Here is a 9,073-nt window from a genome sequence, read left to right as displayed (position 1 = left end):
GTTTTAACATTACTTAACTGTAAACTGCTTTTTCATACTGAGAGTTGTATTTTCTGTTTGTGAGTGCTCTATCTGAACTTTTCTGTGCATTTTTCTCTGTTAAAAGCATTCCCGAGTCTGCTCCTTGATCTGTTTAAAACTTTAATTTACTGGCTACAGCTAGGAACTGTAATTATACTTGGGTTTGCAGTTGCCAGCCCATACTGTATATTTGATGTGTGACACTCCTCCCAGTCTAGTGTCATTAGATCATTCAATCTAATAGAGAACATTTGTGAAGGTCAACACACTCAGATTCTTAATGTTGAATTAACTTCTGTTCCAGCTTTCTCCATTTCCACTTTACTGAAAAAAAAAAAATTCTAAGCTTGCTTCCCCCCTTTCCTGTGGCAGGTCAGATATGGATTTGCTGTGTCCAGGACTGTTTGTGAGCTCCTAAGCCCCCTCCCCACTTAACTGGGGTTAAACTATTCCTGGCGCCATAAAGTCTGCTTTTCAAAATTTCCCTTGCAACTAGCCAGCTTTTTAGTTTTACACTCAACTGCTTCTTAGATCTCAGCACTTGTTCAGAACTCATTGTAAGCACTAAATAAGTTACAAATTACTACAACACTCAACTTTCCTCACTTGTCTAGAGGAAAACAGTTTTTAGTACTTAATAAATAAGCACATATTCAGGCATGTCTAAAGGTCAGCTCCTGGTGTTTTCTCCTGTCTACCTGATGAATCTGGGCATCTTGGGACAATGCAGCAATTGCCTCATGTACACAGACAACCCTCTCATCCTACCACCCAACACTACGACCTGTGAGAGATGCACTTATATAGCCAAACTGGAAGCAAAGCTCTCTTTACCAAAGACTGGCCTAGACAGTAAAGAGGAGAAGGTAAACACTTGCACCACACCACACTCATCACATAGTCCCTCAAAACATATACCACCAAAACACACACACAGAACCACAAAACACACACCTACATTCTTGGAGGCTCTCAGTACTAATCTGCCCAAACAACCGAGACCTTCAAAGCAGAAATGCAAGCAACCTCCACCTCCCAACACAACCCAAATGACACGTAGCCCACAAACTCGTGTGCCACTCAACTATAGCCCATAAGGCATAACATACCCAACACTCTAGTCATAAGTGACTCTATAGTCAGGCACACTGATGTTCCACTCACCAGGCTAAACAATGAAAAAGTTACTGTCAGCTGCCTGTCAGGTGCCAAGATCTGCCACATAACACATGCACTCAGGTCAATCCACAAGTACAAATATGACTCTGTCATTGTCTGTGTTGGTGTGAATGACCTGAGACGTACCTCCCTGGACTACATGAAAAGAGACATGGACGAGCTCTCTGATCTTGTAGCCCAGGCCGTTATGACCCTAGTCCTGAGTAGCATCCTGCCATCACCCAGAATGACACCACAATACAAGAACAAAATGATTGACTTTAACAATTGGCTAAGCTTCTGGTGTCATTCTAAGGGAATCCAGTATCTGTCTGCCTGGGATGACATGATCAACAGACCACGCTGCTTTGCCAGAGATGGTCTGCACCTGTCGCCCTTGGGATTCCGGATACTGGCAAAGGCTCTTGCCCCCCCTATAGTGCCTTTTTTAGGCAAGGTTCAAGTGACAAATTCACCACCGTAACAGGTACAAGCAAGCAAAATCTGAGGGTAATGCTACTCAATGCTAGAAGTCTAAACCTCAAAATGCACTCACTCGAGGCACTCCTTAAAATGGAGGACACTGACATCTGTGCAGTGACAGACACCTGGTTCAAAGCTCCAGAGAGCACCCCTGCATTACCAGGCTACAATTCATACCACACCTTTTGGCCACCAAACCCGGACCGAAACACTAAAGGTGGAGGCGTGTCCATATTCATTAAGGATATCCACACCTCCAAGCTAGTTGCTCAGCATAATGCATCCGAGATTATCCAAGTTCAACTAACTCTGGGCAAAACCACAATCCAGATTGTAGCTTGCTACAGACCCCCCACCATGCCCCAGGATCCCCACTCCTCTTTTTTTGATACACTGAGGAAGTCTCTGGTGTAGGAGATGAAAGCGCTAAATCAGTTACTTTTCTTCTATTTGATTTTATGTGTTTAAAGTACTTTATTTTATGTGCTTTGCATTTTGCTTAATAAATTCTTCATTAAATCCATTTGTGATCGATCTTTGAATCACCTAAGCAGTGTGATACGTGGGTAAAAGGACAGCCTTCATTGTATTGGAACAACACTACCAAGTATTGGACTTCGTACTTATGGTGAATGTCGATGTGTGTATATTGTCAATATGTACCTTGGCCTGTGTACAGACTGTGGTTGATGTCATTGTTGTAGGTCTCATCCTATCTGATGTTATGTGCTGCTCCACTGTATGTTACCGTATTGGCTTACATGTTTGTAGGGCCATACACACACATGTCCCATACCACAGACAGGCATCAGGACACACCGTGTAGTGGCCCAGTATATGTAGGGTTAGTGTGTGAGTGGCAAATATGAGGATGGTGTTGAACAGATAGTCCATATACTGTAATATTATGCTAGCTGACCATATGTGGCTGTGTTCACATTTGTTGTGGTTATGCACTTCCACACAGATGTATCTTAACCTGTGCTTTGACATGCCTGTAGAGCCTGCTATATATGCAGGTATATGTGCATTCCCCCATAGGAGATGTAGGCCAGTGTTGATCCAGTCTGCCTGTAGCATGCACAGTGCTTTGTTACATGCCTAGCAGCTTAGTGTACTTACCCAGTGAGATGTCATGTGCAGATACTTGCCAGATGTACTGCGGCCAGGCCTCCCTTAACAATCATGTATGTCAGATGGAGCGGTGGGATGCTGTACAGATGTATGTCAATATCTAGTGGGTAGTATGTGGCCATGGTACCTCTGTACCAGCAGTTATTATGTGTCAGAACAGACAGGGGTGTGTGAATGCATAACCTAGGGGGGAGAATGTATACCAGTCATTATGTGTTATACCCATCTACATGGCTGTTAACATCCATATTGTCAGGCTTAGTCCACATGTTCTGCACTAAGGGGTTCTGTGCAAACCTCTGGCTGTACAGAGTGTGTCAGAATGCCCACATCTATTGGCCAATATCTCTGCTATAGTCCACAGGAACATTACGTGCTTGTAGCGGTAGTGTACCATGATGTCCTTAGGGTGTCTGTCAGTAGCCAATGGCGCACATCGGAAACGCAGATGTGACCTCCCACGCACACCATGTCTGTGAAGACAATCCCTATTACAGTAGCAATAGTCTACTAATATACCTGCTATACATACCTACATTGCACTACGGAGTTGGGACTATAGGGCTGAGGTAGGGCTACACCCCATGTTCAGGACATATGGTGAATATATATGTACATATGATTATCCAGATATCTATATAGATAATTACACATGTACATATTGGCATATATAAATGGGTGTGTATATGTACATAGATATGCATATACATACCGAGATATAAACATATACAGAACATTATATATCTCCACATATACAGATAGTGATACATATACACATATACATATACCACACTGCCATTCCTGCCAGCAGTCCACTGCTGTTGTATCCTCCCCACATATGGTGGGGCTGGGGTCATATATGTGTGTGCTTCACCTACACAATACATGTGTGCCCATATGCACTCCAGAGACCAGTGTATGCAAGAATTGTATATGGCCCAGTAGTATTGAGTCTGGGGTGGATGCACCATACATAGCCTAGGCTGTTATAAAATGTGGGGGTATCTGGGGTGGGCTGCCATAAGGTATCTGGATGTACAGCACCAGATATTTCACCTATCTTGACATTACTTACATAAAGTGGGTTACTGCAGGCCTACTGCTTCCTGCCATGCAGACTGTTCTGTTTGCCAGTGTGCCTGTGATGGTGTCAGTTATGCCATATTATGTATCAGTTACATCCCATTTGGCCAACTGAAGTCTGTACCATCTAGTGGACACTTACTGCTGATTGTGTGGTATCCTGTGGCCCAGTCTGTCATTACTATTGTACGATTTGAAGGGCTTGGCCTGGACAGTAACAGTCGGGGACCTTTCCAGACTACTGTATTAGTAGAACTGTTTCACATTTGCATTACTCTGTTTATATGGATGTCAGTGTCTGAACAGCTATAGGACATGGCATATACATCTGTAATAGTACACAAATAAAAGTATTCCATTTCTGCAAACCTGTATATGGTGTTTTATCCTATGACCCCTCTATGGGTATATGTTGCAGACAACATATGTCATTTGTATGGGTGGCTCATCCAGTGTCCAGTTGTTAGGGTGTTAACTGTAGGCATAGTGTTATATGATATTATGTGTGCCTACTACATGAGTTTTTTACTGTACATATCTCTGCATGTGTATGTGTAGTCACATGTATATCTATATATATGTGTGTATATATATATATATATATATATATATATATATATATATATATATATATATATATATATATATATATATCTATAGGGGTCTACTTTAAAACACCAACACGCAAAACACCGACGACGAGAACACAGAGACTGGAAGATCGACAACTGAGATGACCGACAGTTTTAAAACATGAAACTTCACATGCCCGACAAACCACAATCCCGACAATCAACAAAACAAAACAGATCAAATACCTTTTCCGAAAAACACACACACAACACAAGCACAACAAAAACCTTACAAACCTACACTAAACCTTACATACACAACTATCTATGCACTAACCTTAACCCAAACCCTAACCCTAAAGTCTGTCACTATCGCACACTTACCTTATCCGCACCCTAACCCTAACTCACTTAACCCGCCCCTAACCCTAAAGTCTGTCACTATCGCACACTTACCTTAACATGTCGGTGTTCTCAGCATCGGGCTTTTAAATCGGTCATCTCAGTTGTTGATCTTCCAGTTCAAGTAGACCCATATATATATATATATATATATATATATATATATATATATATATATATATATGTGTGTGTGTGTGTGTTTGTGTATGTCTGTATTTGCATATATGTGTCTGTGTATATGTATCCTGGGGATGTTGCTAGCTTCCACATTTTACATTTCCTATGGGAGCCAGACTGTACTGCATGATATGTTCCCAATACCAGCCTGACATCATATAGGTGGGTTGTAGTACTGTTAACATCTTGTGCCCATGACTTGTCAGGACCTGATTATGGGATCTGCAACACTTGGTAGTGTATTGCGGGCGGACATGTTTGGCTGTGGGGGGGTGGGTATACCTATTCGTACAAGACGTATATTGTTTGGGGCCTCTTAACTCCATTAATGGTACATGTGGACATTTATGATTTAGTTAATCTCCCATTGATATCTACACATGTATGTCCATATACACCTATATGGATATATACATCTGCTTACATATATAGAACTACATCCGTATATACCTACATAGATATATATATCTGCTTACATATATGTAACTTGCTGTGTATATGTAGACATATAGGTGTAGACATACATGTGTCGATGTAGGCCTTTGCATGTATATATGTTAATACATATTTATATATGTGTATATATTTCTAAATTTTTATATATATATATATATATATATATATATATATATATATATATATTTACATATATAGAGATGTTGTATCTGTTTAGATATTAATATATTTACGCACACATATACATCTAGATGTTGGTATACATTCTCTGTACTGTTGCATGACTGGCCTGGATGATATGTTTCTGAAAACATCAGATTTATGTATATCTGGTATGGCTTAGTGGTAAATCGCTTTGTCTATGGTGTGCAGGGTCCTCGAGCCTTGCAGAGGCTGTTTATTTTGTTGCTGGGCAGAACACGGGCCATTGGATACAGAGTGATTAAGGCACTTTAAAGCAGTTGTAAGCGGGTTTGTGCAGAGGTAAGCACTGCTAACTTCTGGTTACAGTTTCTTCTACTCAGTTAGCTTCTATATTGCTTAACATGTGTAGACATTGCTTACCCCTGTGCTAACAGGCTTAAACCAGATTACTGTTGCTTAAAAGTGCTTACTGTCGCTTATCCCCATGCTAATTTCTTTAAAAGAAATAAAAAGGGGTTGATAGGAAAGTGGTGAAAAAAGGGGCACAAAGAGGGAAAGACAGTAGAGAAAATAGCTAGGGATGTGCAGAAAGGGTGTAGGGAAGGTCCATAGCTGCCCATTTCTTCTACAGCAACAGCTGTGCATATACACAGAATTTGGAAGTAGATTTGGACACTCAAACCCCTGGGAGAGGGGTGAAGACAACAATAATAAGTTGTGATGCCAATTAGACCAGATTACGTGTCCAGTGTATATGTGTGCGAAATGGACCGCTATGTATGGGGCATGATATTTTTGTGGGAACAGATTGCCCTTTTTTTTTTCTCGTGAAAGTGGGATGTTGGGGAGGGGTAGTAGGTATATCTGGGGAGGTAGGTTGGGTAGGTTAACAGACAAGACACACAACACAAACAGGGGCGGTATATGACACTTGTGGGGGTGAATACCTTGATGGGGAGGGGTTTTGGGATATCGGAAGCCCACAAGCCCCCAAGTGGTAACAGTGGGACTGAGGTCCCCACCCATGGCCAGTCACCACTGCACCTTCACAGCCCGAAGGTGACTGTGCTGGGAGCTGAGCCACAGAGCCAGGCTGACTCTCTAATTGAAACATGTGCTCTCGAGCTGGCGTAAAAGATCACCAATCTGCTCATTGATTGCTCTACGCACCAGGACCCTGACCTGGCAACGGGTGACAGGTGCCTGCCCACGCCCACTCCCAGGGGGGGTGAGCCCTATCCCCTGAGATGGTTCCACCCGAAGGTGGTGAAGGACCAATAGACAGGGAGGTGTGGAGTTGGGTCCCAGACATGCTGGTGCCCGGTGCCTGGGCCAGCTGAGGTGGGACAGGTGGGTCCGCTGGGACTGGCCTTCCCAAGCGTGCTATAGTGTTTAGATTTCAACATCATATATGGGTTAGTAATAGTCAACACTATTTTAAAGCTTTTTTACTGTTTCACTGCATTTATGCACTGTTTTATACTGTTAACTGTATTTTTCATTGCTAGATACTGTTTCGCTACTCTAATTGCATGTTTCCTGAATTACTTAACTGTAAACTGCTTTTTCATACTGAGAGTTGTATTTTCTGTTTGTGAGTGCACTATCTGTGCTTTTCTGTGCATCTTTGATTTTTTGAGGTTTCTGTGTTCTAGTCTAGTCTGTTTGCAGTTAAAAGCATTCTCTACAGTCTGCTTGCTCCATCTGTTTAAAACTTTCATTTAGTGCTAAAGCTAGTAGCTGTAATAGTTTCCCACCCCCCTCCCTACTGTTGTGGTGTTCTTATACCTGGTGGCTTTGCAGTTGCCCACCCATACTGTATATTTGATTCTGTGACACTCCTCCCAGTCTAGTGTCATTAGATCATTCAATCTAATAGAGAACATTTATGAAGGCCAACCCACTCAGATTCGTAACATTGAATTAACTTCTGTTTCAGCTTTCTCCATTTCCACTTTACTGAAAAAAATAATTCTAAGCTTTTTCCCCCCTTTCCTGTAACAAGTCTAGTCCAGATACAGATTTGCTGTATCCAGGACTGTTTGTAGGCTCCTGAGCCACCCACCCCCGCTTAAGTTGGGTTAAAGTATTCCTGGTGCCATAAAGTCTGCTCTTCAAATTTTCCCTTTCAACTAGCCAGCTTTTTAGTTTGAGTACTCAAATCTGTTTCTTTGAGCTCAGCACTTGTTCAGAACTCGTAAGCACTAAATAAGCTACAAATTACTACAGCACTCAACTTTCCTCACTTGTCTAGAGGAAAACAGTTTTTAGTACTTAATAAATAAGCACCTATCCAGGCATGTCTAAAAGTCAGCTCCCAGTGTTTTCTCCTGTCTACCTGATGAGTCTGGACATCTTGGGGCAATGCAGTAATTGCCTCATGTACACAGACAATCCTATCCTGCTACCACCCAACACTACAACCTGTGAGAGATGCACTTATATAGCCAAACTGGAAGCAAAGCTCTCTTCACCGAAGACTGGACTAGACAGTCAAGAGGAGAAGGTAAACACGTGCGCCACACCACACTCATCACATAGTCCCTCAAAACCTACACCACAAACATAGAAGCTCAAAACACATCCCTACATTCACAGAGGCTCTCAATAAAAATCTGCCCAAACAGAGACCTTCAAAGCAGAAATGCAAGCAACCTCCACCTCCCAATGAACCCAAATGACACGTAGCCCACAAACTCAGTGTGCCACTCAACTATAGCCCATAAGGCATAACGTACCCAACACTCTACTCATAGGTGACTTTATAGTCAGGCACACTGATGTTCCACTCACTAGGCTAAACAAGGAGAAAGTTACTGTCAGCTACCTATCGGGTACCAGGATCCGCCACATAGTGCATGCACTCAGGTCACTCCACAACAAGTACAAATATGACTCTGTCATTGTCCATGTTGCTGTGAATGACCTGAGACATACCTCCCTGGATTACATGAAAAGAGACATGGAGGAGCTCTCCGATCTTGTAGCCTAGGCAGGTATGACCCTAGCCCTGAGTAGCATCCTGCCATCACCCAGAATGATTCCACAGTACAAGGACAAAATGATTGACTTCAACTATTGGCTAAGCTTTTGGTGTCATTCTAAGGGAATCTAGTATCTGTCTGCCTGGGATGACATGATTGACAGACCACAATGCTTTGTCAGAGATGGCCTGCACCTGTCACCCTTGGGATTCTGGATACGGGCAAAGGCTCTTGCCACTCCTATAGTGCCTTTTTTAGGCAAGGTTCAAATGACAGATTCACCACTGTAACAAGTACAAGCAAGCAAAATCTGAGAGTAATGCTATTCAATGCTAGAAGTCTAAACCTCAAATGCACTCACTTGAAGCACTCTTTAAAATAGAGAACATCGACATCTGTGCAGTGACAGAGACCTGGTTCAAAGCTCCAGAGAGCACCCCTGCATTACCAGGCTATAAT

General features: G+C 42.4%; 1 protein-coding gene across 5 annotated transcripts in view; it reads right to left on the bottom strand.

The window, feature by feature from the left end:
• The window catches only part of STXBP5L (syntaxin binding protein 5L), a 4,174,867-nt gene that overhangs the window by 3,868,852 nt on the left and 296,942 nt on the right, over nucleotides 1-9,073 (bottom strand). The gene's annotated exons all lie outside the window — the stretch shown is intronic.

Source organism: Protopterus annectens, chromosome 5.part0, assembly GCF_019279795.1.
Source record: "Protopterus annectens isolate FY-2018-M chromosome 5.part0, PAN1.0, whole genome shotgun sequence".
Lineage (NCBI taxonomy): Eukaryota > Metazoa > Chordata > Ceratodontiformes > Protopteridae > Protopterus > Protopterus annectens.
Note: the sequence above shows the minus strand (reverse complement) of the source record. Positions and strands in the feature narration are given on the sequence as shown.